This window comes from Triticum dicoccoides, chromosome 1B (genome assembly GCF_002162155.2).
Source record: "Triticum dicoccoides isolate Atlit2015 ecotype Zavitan chromosome 1B, WEW_v2.0, whole genome shotgun sequence".
In the NCBI taxonomy this organism is placed as follows: domain Eukaryota; kingdom Viridiplantae; phylum Streptophyta; class Magnoliopsida; order Poales; family Poaceae; genus Triticum; species Triticum dicoccoides.
In genome coordinates, this window is record NC_041381.1 from 234,587,858 (window position 1) to 234,608,904 (window position 21,047).

Genomic DNA, 21,047 nt, shown 5'->3' on the forward strand with positions numbered 1-21,047 from the left:
GTGCTATCATACCTAACTCTGCAGGCTGACAGAGCGCATTAAATGCACCACTCAATGTCACATCATAGCTTGCCCGGCAGAGCCCTCAATGTCACATCATAGCCTGCCCGACAGACATTGTCAGGCCGTTCCGCAAGCTTGGTGCCTGCTGGCACAGGACATGTGTTGCTTGTAGGTATTTTCTCTAGGAGGTGGCTGCCATGCGGCATACAACAGCCGCTTAGTCACCTTGGAGCTTGACACCGCACTGATCGATGACGTACGTCATGGTGAGGTGCTGCGGTGAAGTGGCTTGCCTTTGCTAGTCTCGGCAAGCCTGCCAGGACGATTTGGGGGGGGCTCGCTTCCGGGGATAACATTGTCTCCGCCAGGCTCGCCTGCCCAGCTGGGGGAGTTTTTCCTTTAGTAGTATCTTGCCCTTCCGGCTAGTTTTAGCCATCTTGATCTGTGCTTGAATCCTTAAAGGGAGTCGATCCATCTTGCTTGAGTTGATCATGGTGTTGTGCACTTGTCCTCATGCCTGTGCACAGTCTGGGCAACAGACCTAGGGTTTGTTACACCGACAGAAGCCCCTGGGTCTGGCACGAACACGCCGCTGGGCGTCTTCGGGGTAGGCCCTAATTAGTTCACATGCAAGAGTGATGAGGCGGATTCATCTCTTGAGATCTTATTTGCTTCTTCATTATCTTGAGGCCAGGCCAGTTTCCGATTCTTCCAAACGTCGCGTAACGCCAATGGTGGTGGGACCATTCTTGTGATGGCCCATGAATGACTTTAACACATGGGCAGGTAACTGCCAATTCACTCTTCCCACCACACCCTTATCCTTAGCCACATATGCCGCATGCATCGAGTGGGGTAGGTAACGGAGGCGCATGGTGCAGATGGGCGCCAAGGCAAGGGCCCGGTCATCTGGGATTGGTGGAGGAGGGCGGTGGTTACTCGTCAGGGAATCAGCCCCCATCCCCCAACTCCCCTATAAAAGGAGGAGCGGGGGAGGATTGGCGGCATTCATCCACATCCCTCTCTTCCTCCACCTATCTTCATCTTGAGTATGCTGGAAGGGAGAGCCCAGGGCCGGGCCCTGGGCCTTAGCTTGGAGTTGATGGTGCCAAGCAATGGTGCTGGCACTCGGGGAGTGGGTCTGGTCCATGTCCAAGGCGAAGGGCTTGGGATCGTTGGAAATCCTAGTACTGCCCCTTTCCTTGGAACTAGGGTTGATGTTGATGAGGAGGGCGCCTTCCTGCCCGCCAATGTGGGGTGTGGCACGTCCCGAACGGTCTGGCTATCTTGGCCGCATGCCGTCTCTTCGGGAGGAGTGCCAGACTACGAGGCCGGCGTTTCCTCGGAGAGGTGTTGATGAAGATGAAGCCAGGGAAGATGGAGAAGGAGGGAGGCAGGCCATCAGGTGGAAGTACAATCGCACCGACGCGTTCATCTCGTACTGGCGACCTACCGCCTCGTCTTTCCGTTCTTCCCCTCCCTTTTCCGGCACTATCATCACCAGCCTCCTGGTCGCCGGGGAGGGGGCCGCTCTCTTGGTGCCTTCGCCTCCTCCAGCAGTCTTCCAGCTGAGCTTTGGTGGATGACTCCGCTGTATCTCGAGCTGGGGCTTCTTGCTGGCCTTGGAGGTGGTGACCAGGGCACTGCTGAGCTGCTCCTTCCACCCTCCTCCTTCGCAGCCTCGCCACTCCCGATCTTGTCAGGATGCGTCCGGCAGGCCATGACGAGATTGGGATGGACTTCTGCTTGGGCGCTGCTCCTACCTCCTTCTCTTCCCACCGCACTACCTGGGTTAAGAGGAACAGGGAGTGGAGTTTATTGGTATCTTATCTTTTTTCAATCTTAAATCTATAGGCACTTGCCAAATTTTAGTTTAAATAATGTAATCTCTTGAATCCATGTTTGTGTTCTGTAAGGTTTGTACTTGTTTGAAGCATACTAATGAAAAAGATAAACCTTGCCGGGGACTTGTGCATGTATATGGTGATGCAGAGGTGGAATGCCTCTAAATTTTAAAATAAACGAGTTTCCCCGGTAGGTTATCCTACCGGTACCCTCTATTTGGCTGCCGGGGAGCTATGCTTGCCGGGAAAAAATTGTGATGAGGGACTAGCCCCCCGCCAATCTTTCTTCATCCAAGGCCACTGCGACCATCCCGACCTAAGCAACATTCGATTCAAAGGATGGGAGCACCTAAGTTTCACAAAACGGCGAGGTTTTCCTATGCACAAGTTTACACTTACAAAACACATATGGCTAAGAGATAGAACTTATCCGTTTGGCCTGCCGGAGGTCAGAGTGCTGGCTTGTCTTCTCATCTCCTCTTGGGGACAGAATCCACAGCAGGAGTAGATTATGCAGATGAAAATGATGCCAGATGCAACCTTATCTATATGAGGGTGCAATGCTCATGATATGCTTATGCATGCATGCAATTTGTCGGGGGGGGGGGAGCGGCGCTTCGTTTATTTCTCTATTGCTCATGGTATGCGTCTGGCTTTGTACAAGGGGATATATGCAACTAAGGCAAGGCCTGTACAAAAGGGTGGGTACCACGCAGGGCCCGACAGCCGCACCTTATGGGTAGAACTTACAGAGATGCTCAATATTGCATGAGTTTTGCAATTTAATGCCATCTCCGGTCTTCAAATGGACTGCGCCAAGTCTGGTGACTCGTACTACCTGGTAAGGGCCTTCCCACTTTGGCGTCAACTTGTTTTCACCCTTGACGGACTGAATGCGCCTAAGGACAAGGTTCCCTTCCTCAAAACACCGGTTATGAATCCTATGGCTATGATAGCGACGCAAGGCTTGCTGATAACGTGCAGCCCGCGTAGCAGCCCAGAGACGGTTTTCCTTGAGTAGCACAGCATCGTCACGCTGGTGCTGATCTTGTGCTACTTCATCATAGACAAGCACTCGAGGGGACCCGTAAATGAGTTCTGTGGGGATAACTGCTTCTGCCCCATAGACTAGGGAGAAGAGAGTCTGTCCGATAGCTCAATTTGGTGTCGTTCAGAGGGACCAAAGAACCACCGGCAGCTCATCGATCCATCGCCTGCCGCATTTCTGCAGCTTATAAAATGTTCTTGGCTTGAGTCCGCGTAGCACTTCAGCGTTTGCCCTCTCATCTTGTCCATTGCTTCTGGGATGTGCAACAAAGGCAAACGAGATCTTGCTTCCGAGGGCATGAACATATTGCATGAAGGCGCGACTCGTGAATTGGGTGTCGTTGTTAGTGATGATCGGGGCAGGAACCCCGAAGCGGCACACCAAATCTTTCAAGAACTTGATAGCTGACTCAACAGTCAACTTTCTCATGGTAGCTACTTCCTGCCACTTTGTAAACTTGTTTATTGCAAAGAACAAGAATTCAAAGCCCCCTGCAGCTCGGGGGAAAGGGCCGAGGGTATCGAGCCCCTAGACCAAAAACGGCCATGACAAAGGGATTGTCTGAAGAGCTTGTGTAGGAAGATGGATGTTCTTTGAATGGAACCGGCAGGCTTCACACTTGGTGACTAGCTCGACCACATCTTGTAGGGCTATGGGCCAATAGAATCCTTGCCATAATGCTTTCCCAACTAATGCCCTTCATCCAATGTGGGAGCCGCACACGCCTTTGTGTATCTTCGCCAGCAGTTCCTTTCCTTCTTCCCAGCAGATGCACTTCAATTCACACCAATGGGCCTTCTTCTATATAGAATGTCAGCGAAAAACTGGTACATACTGGCCCTCCGGGCTACTCTTTCAGCTTCATCTTGCTCATCGCGAAGTTCTCCGGTTTGGAGGAAGTGGACTATGTGCCTTGCCCAAGTTGGAGCCTGTGGCTCGGTAACAAGGACTAACCGCACCTCCCCACTCATGGGGGTGCGTTCCTTGACCATGGTGACCAGTGTCCAGCAGGAGGGTGTAGCCCGGCAAGTGATGGGGAGTTGTTTCTAGCAGGTTCCCTGCCTGGAGCCCCTAGGGGCTCTACCGGGAGAGGCTTACCGGAGTCCAACTTTCTCTTTTTCCGGGCCATTGTTGCCGGGGATACGGAGGGCGTAGTAAGATGGAGAACAAAAGTTCCTGGTTCCACATGAAGCTTTTGCGGAGCACACATTGACAGATGATCTGCTATGTTGTTGTCTGCACGGGGTACATGCTCTGTTTGCAATCCGTCAAAGCGCTCCTCCAATCTTCTCACTTCCTCAACGTATGCCTCCATCAATGGACTTTGGTAATCATTGTTGACTTTTCTCACCACAAGTTGCGCATCTCCTCGAATGATCAACTTCTTAATTCCCAATTCAACTGCAATCCTGAGCCCGGCAAGGAGCCCTTCATACTCTATTGTATTGTTGGTTGCTTCCTCCTAGGGAAAATGCATCTGGACGACGTACTTCAGGTGCTCGCCAGTGGGAGCCACGAGAATCATGCCAGCCCCTGCACCTTGTAGGGAGAAAGCACCATCAAAATACATGATCTACTCTTGAGGCGCTTCCTTGTCTGGAATAACTATTTCCATCACTTCTTCATCAGGGGTTGGCATCCATTCTGCAATAAACTCTGCCAATGCCCTGCTCTAGATTCTTGAGGTTCTCTTAAACTTCAGGCCAAAGTTGGATAACTCCAAAGACCACTCCACTATTCTGCTAGTAGCCTCTGGGTTCCGGAGTATCCTTTGCAATGGAAAGGGGGTGACAACCGTAATCTCATGGGCTTGGAAGTAGTGGCACAATTTCCTTGAGGCCATGATGAGGCCAAAGATCAATTTTGCACACCAGTGTACCTTAATCTAGCCCCCCCTATAGCAAGGAGCTGACAAAGTATACTGGGCGCTGCACCACTTTCTTCCTTGTCATGTCCTTACGATCGCCATGCTGTCGTGCTCCTCTCTGTCCTGATCCTCATCCGGTCCTGTCGGGCTTCGCTTATCCTGTGTTTCCTCTATGTCCCGCTGTGCCAGTAGGGCTGCACTAACCACTTGATTGGTTCCGCTAAGTATAGCAGCAATGGCTCTTGCGGTTTAGGGGCTACCAAAGTGGGAAAAAGGACAAGTAGGTCTTCAGCTCCTGCAATGCTGCATCTGCCTCTGGGTCCACTTCATGGGTCTTCCCTTTTTCAAAATTTTGAAGAACGGTAGGGCGTGCTCGGCAAACTTGGAAATGAATCTGCTAAGCGCGGCAACACACCCTGTTAAACGCCACACATCTTTAACAGTCTTGGGTGCCTGGATCTGCTCTATAGACTTGCTCTTATCTAGATCAGCCTCGATCCCACGATGGGAAACAAAGAAAACAAGAAGCTTGTCAGAGGGAATGCCAAACACACACTTCTCCGGGTTTAGCTTCAAGTTGATATTGCGCAGATTAGCAAATGTCTCTTCCTAATCGTGGATGAGGGTTGATTTTTCCTTGGTCTTTGAGGGAGTCCTGGATTAAGGGGTCCTTGGCCGTCCGGCCTATGTGACGTGGGTCGGACTGATGGGCTATGAAGATACAAGACAGAAGACTTCTTCCCGTGTTTGGATGGGACTCTCCTTTGCGTGGATGGCAAGCTTGGCATTCGGATATGTAGATTCCTTTATCTGTAACCGACTTTGTACAACGCTAGTCCCCTCTGGTGTCTATATAAACCAAAGTGCTTAGTCCATAGAGGCAATCATAATCATACAGGCTAGACTTCTAGGGTTTAAGCCATTACGATCTCGTGGTAGATCAACTCTTGTAATACTCATATTCATCAAGATCAATCAAGCAGGAAGTAGGGTATTACATCCGAAGAGAGGGCCCGGATCTGGGTAAACATCGTGTCCCCCATCTCCTGTTACCATCAACCTTGGACGCACAGTTCGGGACCCCCTACCCAAGATCCGCCGGTTTTGACACCGACATTGGTGCTTTCATTGAGAGTTCCGCTGCGTCATCACCAAAAGCTTTGATGGATCCGTCAATCATCTACAACAATGCAGTCCAGGGGGAGGTTTTCCTCCCCGGACAGGTCTTCGTATTCGGCGGCTTCACACTGTGGGCCAACTCGCTTGGCCATCTAGAGAAGATTGACCGCTACGCCCCAGGCCATCAGGTCAGGTTTGGAAGCTTGAATTACGTTGCCGATATCCGCGGAGACTTGATTCAAGTCCATGACATACGCTCCCTACCACCACGATGAACATGACCTAAATCTGTCATCAGACTGTGCCCAGGAGATAGCACCTGTTACTGCTCTGGCCCTAGATCGGGAGCAGACTACGCCATCCGAGGACGGGAAGCTCAACCCTGCTGTGAAAGCCACAGACTCAGCGGCGTTAGAGCCACACATAGATCCAACCTCGAGCGGGGCCTGTGTCATTGAAACATCGGATTCGTCTCTGACCATAGGTTCCGAACCACGCGCATCCGCGCCCATCGAGTCTGATAAGGCACCGATCATTGAATTCAGCTCCGCGGACATCTTCCGGCACTCACCTATAAGTGATGTGCTAAACTCACTAAAAACCCTCTCCTTATTAGGGGACTCTCAGCCGAACTATATCCGGTTTGGATTGGAAGCTGATGGCGGAGAATTCCTCTTCCCACACACCACCCACTTCGTAGCCACTGTTGAAGACTTAACCGACATGCTCGATTACGGCTCCGAAGACATCGACAGTGTGGACGACGATGCCGGAGAGGAGCAGGCACAAAAACCACCGCTTACAGGGCGATGGACAGCCACCTCCTCGTATGACATATAGATGGTGGATACACCCAAAGAGAACAATGACGGCAATGAAAAGGATCCAGTCGAGGATACACTACTAGGGAAAAGCCTATACACAGAATCATATCAGCAGCGCACTTTAAAATAAGGCACTACTGCTAATTAGCAGTAGCAAGCTCAAGAATAACTCGCTGCTGAAATAAATATAGCAGTAGCACGCCCGCTCAAAGACGCGCTACTGCTATAATTCCCACAAGACCGCCGCGAGGCTATTTATAGCAGCAACGCATTATAACGATGGGCGCTACTGCTACGTAGCATAGTAGCAGCGCATTTCGCCAATAAGTGCTACTGCTAAGTTTACTACAAAAATTTAGTCCCACCTCGCTCCGTGAAGATAGTTTCTACCACCTTAAATATGTTACTTCTCAAACTTTGACAAGCACTTGGTCTTCATTGAAATCTATGTGTAGAATTTGTGGCTGCAATGTGAGTCTTCACCTGTTCCTAAACCGGTGAGGACTCATATTGATAAATCAGATTGTACACAAAAAGATCGTTAATGATCAATGTATTTTTGATACATTGAACTAAGTCTATTTTTACATGCTGACACATACCAGTAGCGCTTTTTTGTGAAAGGCGCTGCTGCTAGGTAGCTTAGCAGTAGCGTCTTTCTCTATAGCGTGCTACTGCTAAGCAATTCCATCTCCCAACACCCATCTCCTTTATCCGATACACTCACAGTCACACACTCACTGGATCCCCTCTCAATCCCCCACGCTGGTCCTCCCCCGTCACCCCTCCTCCCTCTGCGCCGCCGTCACCTCCTCCTTGCTGGACTCAGTACCGGCCTCCTCCTCTGTCCTCCCTCTCCACTCGCCGCTGGCCGGCCCCTCCTTGCTCCGCCTTCTTCCTCCGTCCTCACTCCACTGGCCGTCGGCCGGCCCCTCCTCGCTCCGCCTTCCTCCTCCGTCCCACTCTCTTCTCCCTCCAAGAGTCGCCCCTCCTTCTCCCTCCTGCCTGCTACATTTTGATTTAGTAGGCTAGTTCATATGCAACATTTTTATTTAGTTGATATGATTTAGTTGATTTAGTAGGCTAGTTGATTTAGAACATTTTGATTTAGTTGATTTAGTAGGCTAGTTGATTTAGAACATTTTGATTTAGTTGATTTAGTAGGCTAGTTGATTTAGTTGATTTAGAACATTTTGATTTAGTTGATTTAGTAGGCTAGTTCATTTAGTTGATTTAGAACATTTTGATTTAGTTGATTTAGTAGGCTAGTTCATTTAGTTGATTTATAACATTTTGATTTAGTTGATTTAGTAGGCTAGTTCATTTAGTTGATTTAGTATGCACCATTTTATTGTTATTTTTTTTGTACATGGATAGGTACGTAGTTGCTTTTGTTTTTTTTAATAAGTTACTTTTTGGCAAAATGTAGGTGGTACCTTGTCATCTAATATGTTACTAGATCTAAGGATTATAATTGTCCATCAAATTGCTTCTCGCGAAAGAACCAAAAATATCACATGCTACTGTTTTTTCTTTCCTGTGAAGTGGATCGTTAATCCTTTGCTCATATTGCTTTAGGAAAAATGGCGCCACCACCACCAACACTATGTCGACTATGCAAGTCAAGGTGCGCCAGCAGCCTTGCTACTGGCTAGCTGTTCGGCATCTACTTCCAGCCGAGTTTTCGTCATGTGGTAGTAAGAAATTAGATGAAATGTAATAACTATTTTATTTTTAGTGTTGGCATTGCTGCATTGTGTCATTTTGCTTATTTTACACAGATCGTCCCATGTAATGTGAGGTTGAAATTCAACAAGCTGACAGGAGACACTATGACATTTGAGGCTCCTGGTGGCCGTACACTATGGAGGTCGAGAAAGGACGCAATATGTCGCAGATTGGAGGAGATGGATGGGCCCGTTTCTTCACTCGCATGTGTCTTACTCGTGGTGAGTTGATCAGCTTCTCCTTCAAAGCAAAAAGACCCAAGCTGGCTGTCATTTATCTCAACCTGGTGGATGATGATGAAGATGACGAAGATGATGAAGATAATGAAGATAACGAGGACCCACTCGATGAAGATAATGAGGACCCACACTGACGGTCGCACACACTTAAACTCGGTTGGGTGGAAGAAATTCCTTGATGGCAAGAATCTTCGTGTTGGACAGGCCATCCTAATTACTATCAGGAACACCAACCGCCCAAGCTTGAGGATGATGATTGTCTTCGATATCATCTAGAAATACATATGTGTGTGTGTGGCTATATCATCTAGAACTACATATGTGTGTGTGGCTATATCATCTAGAACTACATATGATGATCGTCGTTGATATCATCTAGAACTACATATGATGATCACCGTTGATATGACCTTGTACTGCTTGAGAATGCATGTTGACTATGCATGAAATTGTTATCTAGTACTCCCTTCATTCCAAATTACTCATCGTGGTTTGAACTAAAACCACGATGAGTAATTTGGAACGAAGGGAGTACTACCCAGTAATGGTTTATGAATTTGATATCTACTAGCAGTACCTAGTATCTAGTATCTGAAAGGGAAACTGAAAGGGAAAGGCGTACGGGGGAAAATGATGAAAGATATAGCAGTAGCGAGGGACTGCGAAATCGCTACAGCTAGGTAATAGTAGCGCGTTCATAAAAAGCGCTGCTGATATCGTCAACACTAGTAGCGCGGGTACTGGCCGTGCTACTACTATAAGTTAGCTGTAGCGCCTTATTAGTAGTGCGGCCACCCGCATTGCTGCTAGCCTCAAAACCCGTGCTACCACCAGGGTTTTCCCTAGTAGTGATAAGCCTCCTGAGATACAGCTAAAGCACCGACGTCAGCAGCGCCGCCCTAAACCACGCCATGGAAAAAACAGCAATACCGGCACAAGAGAAAATAATAGTCGGGACGATGCCGAAGACAACGAAGACCCCGTTGAGCCAACCTTCGAATAGGACGAACGGGAAGATGGGCGAGTTAGCCCTAATGAACAGGCCATAAACGAAGACTCGGAGGATAGTAACTACCTTCCGCTCTCCAAGAATGAGGCGAGCCTCGGCGACGAAGACTTTATCGTGCCTGAGGAGCCCGTCGATCAGGAGTGCTTTAAGCTCTGGCTAATAGCCACTGAAAGGAGCCTGAAAAAGAAGTAGCAGCAGCTTCAAGCTGATCAAGATAAACTCAATGACAGATGGACTAATGCCCTGGCAGCCGAGGAATACAGCCTCGAGCGCCCAACGAAAAGTTACCTGAAACGCAAATTGTTACCCCAATTTGATGACGAGGCGATGGAGCCCATCCTACCAGCGCATAATGCGGGTGACCGACCACCACGTGGCTGCGACAAGGCGGCAACTCAAACCGCACACCAGCCCGCACTACCTCGCCGAAAAAACAAAGACACAACAGCTCGGGGATACACATATGACCTGCGACATGACCTGGAAAACAGAACATGTCAGACAATATCGATCTATGGATCACGGGGGCGTGCCTCGATGCGCGAGATGGACATCCGGCCAGACGTGACAAAAATAGCCACGCCTGGGCCAAAAATCGCAGATGAACTACACCCGAGCTACGTCGCGACCTGGCCCGATATAGAGGCGCCGTACACCCCCTGTGCTTCACTGATGAAGTAATGGAACATGAATTCCCGAAAGGGTTTAAACCCATGAACATCGAATCATATGATGGGACCACAGACCCCGTGGTATGGATTGAGGATTTTCTCCTCCATATTCAAATGGCCCGCGGTGATGATCTTCACGCCATCAAATACCTCCCACTAAAACTAAAGGGACCTGCTCGGCACTTGTTGAACAGTTTGCCTGAAAACTCAATTGGCAGCTGGGAAGACTTGGAAGACGCCTTACTCGACAACTTCGAGGGTACATATGTCCGACCTCCGGATGCCGACGACTTAAGTCACATAGTTCAACAGCCCGAAGAGTTAGGCAGGAAATTTTGTACTAGATTCTTAACTAAAAAGAACCAGATCATCGACTGTCCGGATGCCGAAGCCCTAGCGGCCTTTAAACATAGCATCTGTGACGAATGGCTCGCCCGACACCACGGCCAATAAAAGCCAAAGTCTATGGCAGCCCTCACGATGCTTATGACCTGCTTCTGCGCGGGCGAGGATAGCTGGCTAGCCCGTAGCAATAACAATACAAGGGAACCTGGCACTTCTGAAGCCAGAAATAGCAGCGACAAGGCCCGATGCAACAGACACAAGCGCTGAAGCAACGATGACAACACTGAGGACACGTCGGTCAATGCCGGATTCAGTGGTTCTAAGTCCGGTCAGCGGAAGAAGCCATATAAAAAAAACAATCCGGGCTCGTCCACCTTGGACCGCATAGTCGATCGTCCATGTCAAATCCACGGCACTCCTGATAAACCAGCCAATCATACCAACAGAGACTGTTGGATTTTTAAACAGGACGACAAGTTAAATGCCAAGAACAAGGAGAAGGGGACGCCAAGCGAGGACGATAACGAGGAGCCCCGGCCAGCGAACACAGGGGGACAAAAGAAGTCCCCCCCCCCCAAGTTAAAATGGTGAACATGATATACGCTACTCATATCCCCAAGAGGGAGGGCAAGCGCGCACTCAGGGACGTCTATGCAATGGAGCCAGTCGCCCCAAAGTTCAACCCATGGTTGTCCTGCCCAATCATCTTCGATCATAGGGACCATCCGACCAGTATCCGTCATGGCAGTTCAGCCGCACTAATCCTCGACCAAATCTTTGATGGATTCCATCTTACGCGAGTGCTCACGGACGGTGGCGGCAGCCTAAACCTGCTCTATCAGGATACAGTGTGTAAAATGGGTATTGATCCCTCAAAGATCAAACCCACAAAAACCACATTTAAAGGACTCATACCAGGTGTAGAGGCCCGCTATACGGGCTCAATCACACTGGAGGTGGTCTTCGGATCCCCGGACAACTTCCAAAGCAAAGAGTTGATCTACGATATCGTCCTCTTCCGCAGTGGCTATCTTGCACTGCTCAGACGAACCGCATTCGCTTGATTCAATGCGGTTCCACACTACGCTTATCTCAAGCTCAAGATGCCCGGACCACGCGGTGTCATAATAGTCAATGGAAACACGGAATGCTCCCTCTGTACCAAGGAGCACACCGCTGCCCTCGCAGCAGAAGCATAGAGCAGCCTTTTCTGGTAGAACCTTAATTCGGCGGCCAAGCTCCCGGATACTGTCAAACGAGTCCGAACTACTCTGCAGCAGGACAATCCAGCTCGTCAAGAGTTTGATTAGCAATTCGGCCTCCGTCCCAGTCCAGATCAAACGGCGGCATTCATACCGCGCGTACATAACTACGCACTCAAAATACCATGGGCATAGACTTAGGCACAACTAGATCCTGGTCCATTCCATGGCTCAACCTCCCCTGGACCCACATACTTTCACTTTTTCTTTTCCTTTTTAGGTTTCTTTTTTCCTGGGCCTTTCCTGGTGGACTGATTATCGGACCTATCAAAGGACAGATACATGAAAGTGCAGCTATCCCTAGGTGGCTTTGGTAATTCCTAACAACATATAGCTCATTGAGCTAACATCATTCCAAGATGAATATTTTAGAAAAAGCTCAATGAATGGAATGCATGGATGAGAAAAGTGGATCCCTCAAAATGCTATGGAGAAAAGGATTGGCTCAAGCTCAAAACTTCAAGACTCCACATTTTATATTTTAGTGATCCAAGATCACACTGAGTCCATAGGAAAAGCCAATACTATCAAGGAGGGATGAGGTGTTGCTTAATGAGTTTCTTGCTCCACAGTGCTTAGTGATATGCTCCAAAACCCTCAACTACTTTCTCATATCCACATATGACCTAAACCAACAGTCAAACTCGACCCCACCGATTCTTTCTACCCGGCGCCACCGAGTTCAGATGTCATACCCACTGCCACAAACCCTAGGCAAATCGGTCTCACCGATAGGGATCTCGGTCTCACCGAGATGGGGTTGTAATCTCTCTGTTTACCTTCGTAACGTTTCGGTACCACCGAGATGAGCGATCGGTCCCACCGAGATTGCAATGAAAACTCCCTATTTCCTTTTCGTAACATTTCGGTCCCACCAAAATGAGCGAATCGGTCCCACCGAGTTTACCTGACCAACTCTCTGGTTAGCCTATTACCAAAATCGGTCTCACCGATTTTTTGTAATCGGTCTCACCGAGATTACGTTATGCCCTAACCCTAATCATATCGGTCCTACCGAGTTGCATGTCGGTCCCACTAAAAATCCTAACGGTCACTAGATTTGCTGAATCGGTCTGACCGAGTTTACCAATTCGGTCCCACCGAGTTTGGCAAGTTGTGTGTAATGGTTAGATTTTGTGTGGAGGTTATATATACCCCTCCACCTCCTCTTCATTCGTGGAGAGAGCCATCAGAACAAACCTACACTTCCAACTTGCTGTTTCTGAGAAGGAAGCACCTACTCATCTGTTGAGGCCAAGATATTCCATTCCTACCATATGAATCTTGATCTCTAGCCTTCCCCAAGTTGCTTTCCACTCAAATCTTCTTTCCACCAAATCCAAATCCTGTGAGAGAGAGTTGAGTGTTGGGGAGACTATCATTTGAAGCACAAGAGCAAGGAGTTCATCATCAACACACCATTTGTTACTTCATGGAGAGTGGTGTCTCCTAGATTGGCTAGGTGTCGCTTGGGAGCCTCCGACAAGATTGTGGAGTTGAACCAAGGAGTTTGTAAGGGCAAGGAGATCGCCTACTTCGTGAAGATCTAACGCTAGTGAGGCAAGTCCTTCGTGGGTGACAACCATGGTGGGATAGACAAGGTTGCTTCTTCATGGACCCTTCTTGGATGGAGCCCTCCGTGGACTCGCGCAACCATTACCCTTCGTGGGTTGAAGTCTCCATCAACATGGATGTACGATAGCACCACCTATCGGAACCACGACTCAAAAATCACCGTGTCTCCAAATTGCATTTGAATTCTCCAAACCCTTCCCTTTACATTCTTGCAAGTTGCATGCTTTACTTGCCGCTGCTCATATACTCATTGCATGCTTGCTTGAATTGTGTTAAGACTGCTTGACTTGTGCTAAGATAGCTAAAATCTGCCAAAGACTAAAATTGGGAAAAGGATAAGTTTTTATTTGGTCAAGTAGTCTAATCACCCCCCTCTAGACATACTTTCGATCCTAGAAGTGGTATCAGAGCTTTGGTCTCCATTTGCTTTGATTTCCATAGCTTTTGGTGGTCATAGCCTTGGTTTCACAACCTAGGAGAGTATGGCGTCTAGCGAGGGAAATTATCACTGTAGAGGTCCTTACTTTGATGGTACTAATTTTGCTAGTTGGAAGCATAAGATGAAAATGCATATTCTTGGACATAACCCCGCCGTTTGGGATATTGTGTGTATTGGCTTGCAAAGTGAATTCTTTGATGGGTGAGAACCAAACCGTGAAGCTAGTGCGGAAGAGTTGAAGATGTTGCAATACAACGCTCAAGCTTGTGATATCCTCTTCAATGGATTGTGCCGCGAAGAATTCAACAAAATCAGCCGTCTTGAGAATCCAAAGGAAATTTGGGACACTTTGATTGATATGCATGAAGGTACCGACTCTGTCAAGGAATCCAAGTTGGATGTGCTCCAAAGTCAACTTGACAAGTTCAAAATGAAGGATGGTGAAGGTGTCGCTGAAATGTACTCTAGGCTTGCTCTTATCACAAATGAGATTGCGGGCTTAGGAAGTGAAGATATGACTGACAAATTCATCATCAAGAAGATCCTAAGAGCTTTGGACGGAAAATATGATACCTTGTGCACATTGATCCAAATGATGCCAAATTACAAAGATCTCAAGCCAACGGAAGTCATTGGAAGAATTGTTGCTCATGAGAGGTCACTCAAGGATAAGGAGGAACTTCACAACAAGTCAAGTGGTGCTTACAAAGCCACATGTGAAGCCCCCACATCATCAAGTGAGAAACAAACCTTTAATGAAGAATTGAGCTTAATGATGAAGAACTTCAACAAGTTCTACTTGAGTAGAAGCAAAGAAAGAAGATCTAAGTCAAGGTCCTACAATGACAAAATATCTTCTAGTCAAGAACGCAATTGCTACAATTTTGGGAGACCCGGACACTATTCCAATGAGTGTACGGCAACCCTCAAAAGAAGAGAAGAATCACCCAAGAGGAGAAGTAGAAGAGAAGAATCACCACCAAGAGAGAGGAGGAGTAGAGATGATCGTTATGAATGAAGAACATCCCAGAGAAGCAAGGATTTGGAAAGGAAGGACAAGTCATCAAGGAGCTACACAAAACGAAGACATCAAGCTCATGTTGGTGAATGGTTATCTGGCTCCGACTCCGACAATCACTCCGAGAGAAGCTATCACTCCGACTCTGAATATACTCAAGATGAAGGTGTTGCTTGTCTAGCACTTGTGTCAACCAACTCCTACGACATATTTCACTCACCAAATGAAGGACTTGGAAGATGTTTCATGGCTAAAGGCCCAAAGGTAACACACCCCGATTATGTTGATTTCAATAGTGATGAAGATGACTTGCTAGGTGATGATGATTTACTTGTTGACAACTCTAGTGATGAATACTATGATGAAACGTCAATTAATCATGCTAATTAAGATAAAACGAATGACAATGATTAGGAGAAGATTGAGCTTCTAACTAAAGAACTAAACACTCTTAAGTTAGCACATGAAACTATCTTAGAAGATCATCAAGAACTTTTAAGGACTCATGAGAAGTTACGCTTTGAAAAGCTCAACCTTGAGCAAGAGCATGAGTTCTTAAAGGCAATCAATGATGATCTCCGTAAGAAAAGTTCTTCTTACATTGCCAAGCGTTTACTCTTATCTACTTACATGCCTCAAGTCAAGTCCACTAACAAGAACAAGAAGGATTCTTCCTCTAGTAGTAACAACAATCATGCTAAATCCAATGTTGTTGCTTCTAGTAGTTCTCTTGATTCCACTAATGATTCTCTTAGCCAAGTTACACTTGAGAAAGAAAATAGCCTATTGAAGGGAATTATAGAGAAAGGTGTTTACAAGAGCCTTGCCGGGAGTAAGCAATTTGAGGAAATTGTACGCAAGCAAGGAAGTCACCGGAAGAACCAAGATGTTGGTTTTGAACGAAAGTTCAAGGCCAATGGAGTTGAGTGGGAAGAAGATCAATACCCCAAGACGAAGTTTGTTCCTCAATAAGAGAAGTATGATCCCACTTCCTTCAAGGGGACACAAGCTTAAGATGATCTTCCACCACAAGACCACAAGCAAAAAGGCAAGGACAAGCTTCAAGAGGAGATTGATGCATTTGAAGAAGCTCCTAAGGCCTTGGTCAAGTGGGTTCCCAAGACTACGTCAAGTTCTACTTCATCACGTACGACTACAACTCCAAGGATTCCCATCAAGATGATGTGTATCCCGAAGAAGAAGAACTAGAGAGTTCTTGAGGGTGACTCCACCAACATATTTCACTCATATCATTTTGGCAACAACAAGTGCAATCAACTTCCACATCTTGCACTAGTTAAAGGAGTCACAAACCCTCTTGTTGGTAAGACAAGGGACAAGGTAACCTAATGATCTCATAGACATTATCTTGTGTGAGCATCACTCTATGTCTATGGATATCCTTGTTTGTTCCTTGTGGGACTAACCCGTGTAGGTATTGAAAGTGCAACTCACTCCAAGGGATTGCTCCAAATGATCTACATTAACATTGAGCATCCACATCTTCAACACCTACATGAGGTCATCATCGACAAAACCCAAGGTTAGTTTATCCCTCTAAGGAGGGATCTCACATCTAGGGGGAGCTTAACTCTAAGAATTGAGTCAAAGCAACTCTGATGGTGTGAACACATCAATGCATTATGTAAAAGTGGTAACCCCACTTGAGCTTAAACGATGAGTATGACCTATGATCAAATGTTCTCATTTGACTCCTAAGTCAATATACTCATATATAGATGACCTAGTCATTGCCAATTGTTTGATAGATGATAGATTTGGTTGTGCATGCTTTGCCACATATTTCATTTGCCATTTTATTGTGTGAGCATGTTGGTTGCATATTTTACTCATTCGAGGACATCCACTTGTTGCTTTGATTGGTTGGTTTCTTTTTCTTTTGCCAAGTGGATGAACAAGAATGCCTAAGAACCTTCTCTAGCTATCTATGCTTTTCTTGTCTCAAACTCTATTCATGCTACATCACAAAATTTGATCAAGTCAGATTCGAACCACTCTGTGTGAGGAACACTCGGAGTCCCTGATTCGTCATAGACTTAAACTTCCAAAACTTCTTTGTGCGTTTCGGTCTGACCGATTCCTCCATTTAGGTCATACCGAGATCACTAAGTCGATCTAGGTTTTCAATCTCGGTGCAACCGATTTGAACTTTTCGGTCACACCGAGTTGCTGTAACTGTATACAGTTATGCATCTCGGTGCCACCGAGTTGTTCCACTCGGTCACACCGATAGGGTCGGGCTATATATACTCACGGGAAATTTTTTGGAAACTTTCTCCAAACTCCTTCGCCCGCGCATAGCTCGCTCTGCCTCCAGGCTCTCCGGATCGTCCTCCTCATCGCCAGCTGCCTCCAGTCGCTGGTCTCCACCGCCGTCAACGGAATTCACCCCCGCCGTTGCCGCCGTAGCGAGTTCATCACCAAGCTAGGGTATGGACTCGATCATAGTGCTATCCCCGTCCGATTCCTAGCACATTGTGTTCATCGTGATTCTTGCCACGATTGAAACTACTCTATCCAGTTAAAACAATCCATAGTTTAGTAATGAATTGAAAATTTAGGGTTAGGTTTCCGCCGAAACCATCTCGGACCCATCGAGTTGCAGAACTCGGTTTCACCGATTCGGCTAAGGCCATTGCACAAGTGATTCTCGGTCTGACCGAGAATTGCAAATCGGTGTGACCGAGTTAAGGACTTTGTGAAACCCTAGCAGTCTCGGTGCCACCAAACTGTGACTCGGTCTGACCGAGTTCACTAGTTTAGGTTCCAAAAGCTGCTTCGATATCACCAAGTTTGCAAAGGTTGATCCAAAATGCTTTCTGTGGAAAACTAAAACTAAGTTTTTCAATCATTCTTTTGCAAAAACCTCTATATTTTGTGATGCTCATCCACTCTATCTCATCTACATCTATTCATAGGGTCAGCAGTCAGTGTTTGCAACATGTCTGATCAAAGTGACAGCCAGAATAGGGAAGAGGAGCAGATTCAGATGAGTGAGGGCACTAGTCCCTCTAGTACCTCTGATGAGGGCAGCAGGAGCACCCCAAGAAACTTACCTAAGGCTTCCCCCAGAACCAGAAAGAAGAAAACCTCAGAATCTGAGGATGAAGACTATGTGGCAGTACAGGATGAGGCCACTTCCAAGAAGAAACTGCTCAAAAAGGAGTATGTCACAGCTGCATCCATTAAGCCTGGAATGAAGATCAAAGTGCCTGTAAAGAGAACTCCCCTGTCTAAAGCCAGAGCCTCTACTCAAGTACCTTTGGAATCTCAACCAAAAGAGGCTGCTGCAGAAGGGAAGAAAAGGAAGGAAAGGGTCAATAAGACCATGGACAGAGTTGTTGGAAAGCCTTCCATGATGGAAGAGGAAGAGGAAGAAGAGGTTGCTGCACCAGCACCCAAGGCCCATAAGCTTATGGGTGATGCTATTAGGTTAGGGGCTGCATCATCAAAGCCCAAAGAAGCACCCAAAGCTGCCTCCAAACCAAAGACTGCACCAAAGAGGAATACCAGAAACATATCTGCTGCTGAGAAGGACAAGGCCCTAGTGCCTGGAACTGTTGCTGAAGAAGAAGAAGATGAAGAGCATGTTTTGAGAAAGTTGAAGCCAAAGATTCCAGACCACAATAATGCTCATCATGTGGCTGAGAACATGAAGATGAGGAAGGATGCATGACTCAGACAGTGGAGGTTGTCTGATCCCTATGCTATCAGGAGAAGGACTGATGTTGACTACAGGTTCCATACTAAGGAACAGCTGGAATTCTATGAGACAGTATTGTTGGACAAGAAGCCTATAGTTTGTGACATGAGGTGGGTGCACTGGACCTACATGAAGGAAAATGAGGAACACTATCCTGGAGTGTATGACAGTTTCAGTACTTGTGGAGTTGCAGACTTTGTTTGGCAGAAGCTCACAAAGTGGAATGATGAGCTCATTATGCAATTCTACTCCGCAGCACATTTCTATCCAGATGGCAGGATATTGTGGATGTCTGAAGGTACAAGGTACCAATCCACTATTGAGTAATGGGCAAATCTGATCAATGCACCTAAGGATAAGGAAGATGACTTGGATGTCTATGCCAACAAGAAGATGGTTCACAACACTATGGCACATATGTACAAAGAGATCCCAGATGCTGCTGTTGAAACACATAAGTTTGGATCTGTACACTATCTTCTGTTAGGACTACCAACCATCAACTGGATCCTCAGACACACTCTCCTGCCCAAGTCAGGTGACCACAACATGATCAGAAGCCATGCAATAAACTTGCTACACCTATTTGATGTGCCATAGAAATTCAAGGTCATGAGCCTCATTGTTGAGACTATCAAGAGGACAGCAGCTGACCAGAAAAGAAGTTGTGGGTATGCCCCACAGATCTAGGAGCTGATAAACTCCAAGATGGGCACAGGCACATACTTGCTGGACAAGGAACATTTTGCTATATATCCAGACTTTGAGGATAACCAAGTGGTTATGAATGAAGATGAGCCATCTTATGTGCATGCTCAAGCCAAGAAGGAGAAGGCAAGGACAGAGAAGGCTACCAAGATGCCAACAATGGAAGAGGCATCTCAGTACTTTCTGAAGAGCAAACGGGATCAACTAGGCTACTTGATTGCATCCACTCTGAGGATTGAGAAAGGGCTGGCCACCATGACTCAAAACCAGGAGAGCCTGGAGAGGATCATGGAGCACAAGTTCTATAACTTGGATGTGAAGGTAACTGAGATCCAGTCTGTTGTTGAGCAGCTTCAGGACGACATGGAGGAGAGGAAGGGCAAGACAACCACTGATGCATTTTCCAGAGTGCCTAGAGCTCAGAGATCAGCTGCAGTGCCAGTGACAGACACTAGAGCCACTTCATCTGCACCAGCTACAGCTCCTACAGCTCCAGTGCAACCAGCTTCAGCACCCACAACTCCAGCTCCATCCACATCTACTGAAGTCTTCGTCCAAGGAGCCATCTCTACACCACCACCTGAAGATCAAGCCTGAGAGTCGATCTAGTGCTATGCATTTTCTATGAACTTTTTGGTAACTTATTGCCAAAGGGGGAGAAAAATGTATAGATCATAGGCTTCGAGAGAGAGTGTTGCTTTTTATTCTCTCTTGCTTTGGTGGTTGAACTCTATTTGCTTGTTTGAGATACTCTATGTCCGTGTGATACTTGATGATCATGTGTTTGATCATATGCTACATTTATGCTTGTTGGATGACATTATCTCGTTTATCTCTATATGATCATTCACTTTGCTTGGTTATGAGTGCATGTATTCAGTTATTATCATTTTGAGCGCTCCACCAAGATGTATGTGACATGCAAGAGTTACCCATGAGCCTAACTCCTTGTGCATTTGCAGTCCAAAGCAAATCTTAAACTATGCACAAATTTAGGGGGAGCTCTTGATTATCACATACTTCTCAAAGCGACTTTGTTTTTCACTCTTATTATCATTTGTCGAAGCTTTGATGTATATGTTGTCATCAATTACGAAAAAGGGGGAGCTTGAAAGTGCAACTATCCCTAGGTGGTTTTGGTAATTCCTAACAACATATAGCTCATTGAGCTAACATCATTCCAAGATGAATATTTCAGGAAAAGCTCAACGAATGGCATGGCATGGATGAGAAAAGTGGATCCCTCAAAATGCTAAGGAGAAAAGGATTGGCTCAAGCTCAAAAGCTCAAGACTCTACATTTTATATTTTAGTGATCCAAGATCACATTGAGTCCATAGGAAAAGCCAATACTATCAAGGAGGGATGACGTGTTGCTTAATGAGTTTCTTGCTCCACAATGCTTAGTGATATGCTCCAAAACCCTCAACTACTTTCTCATATCCACATATGACCTAAACCAACAGTCAAACTCGGCCCCACCGATTCTTTCTACCCGGCGCCACCGAGTTCAAATGTCATAGCTACTGCCACAAACCCTAGGCAAATCGGTCTCACTGATAGGGATCTCGTTCTCACAGAGATGGGGTTGTAATCTCTCTCTTTCCCTTCGTAACGTTTCGGTA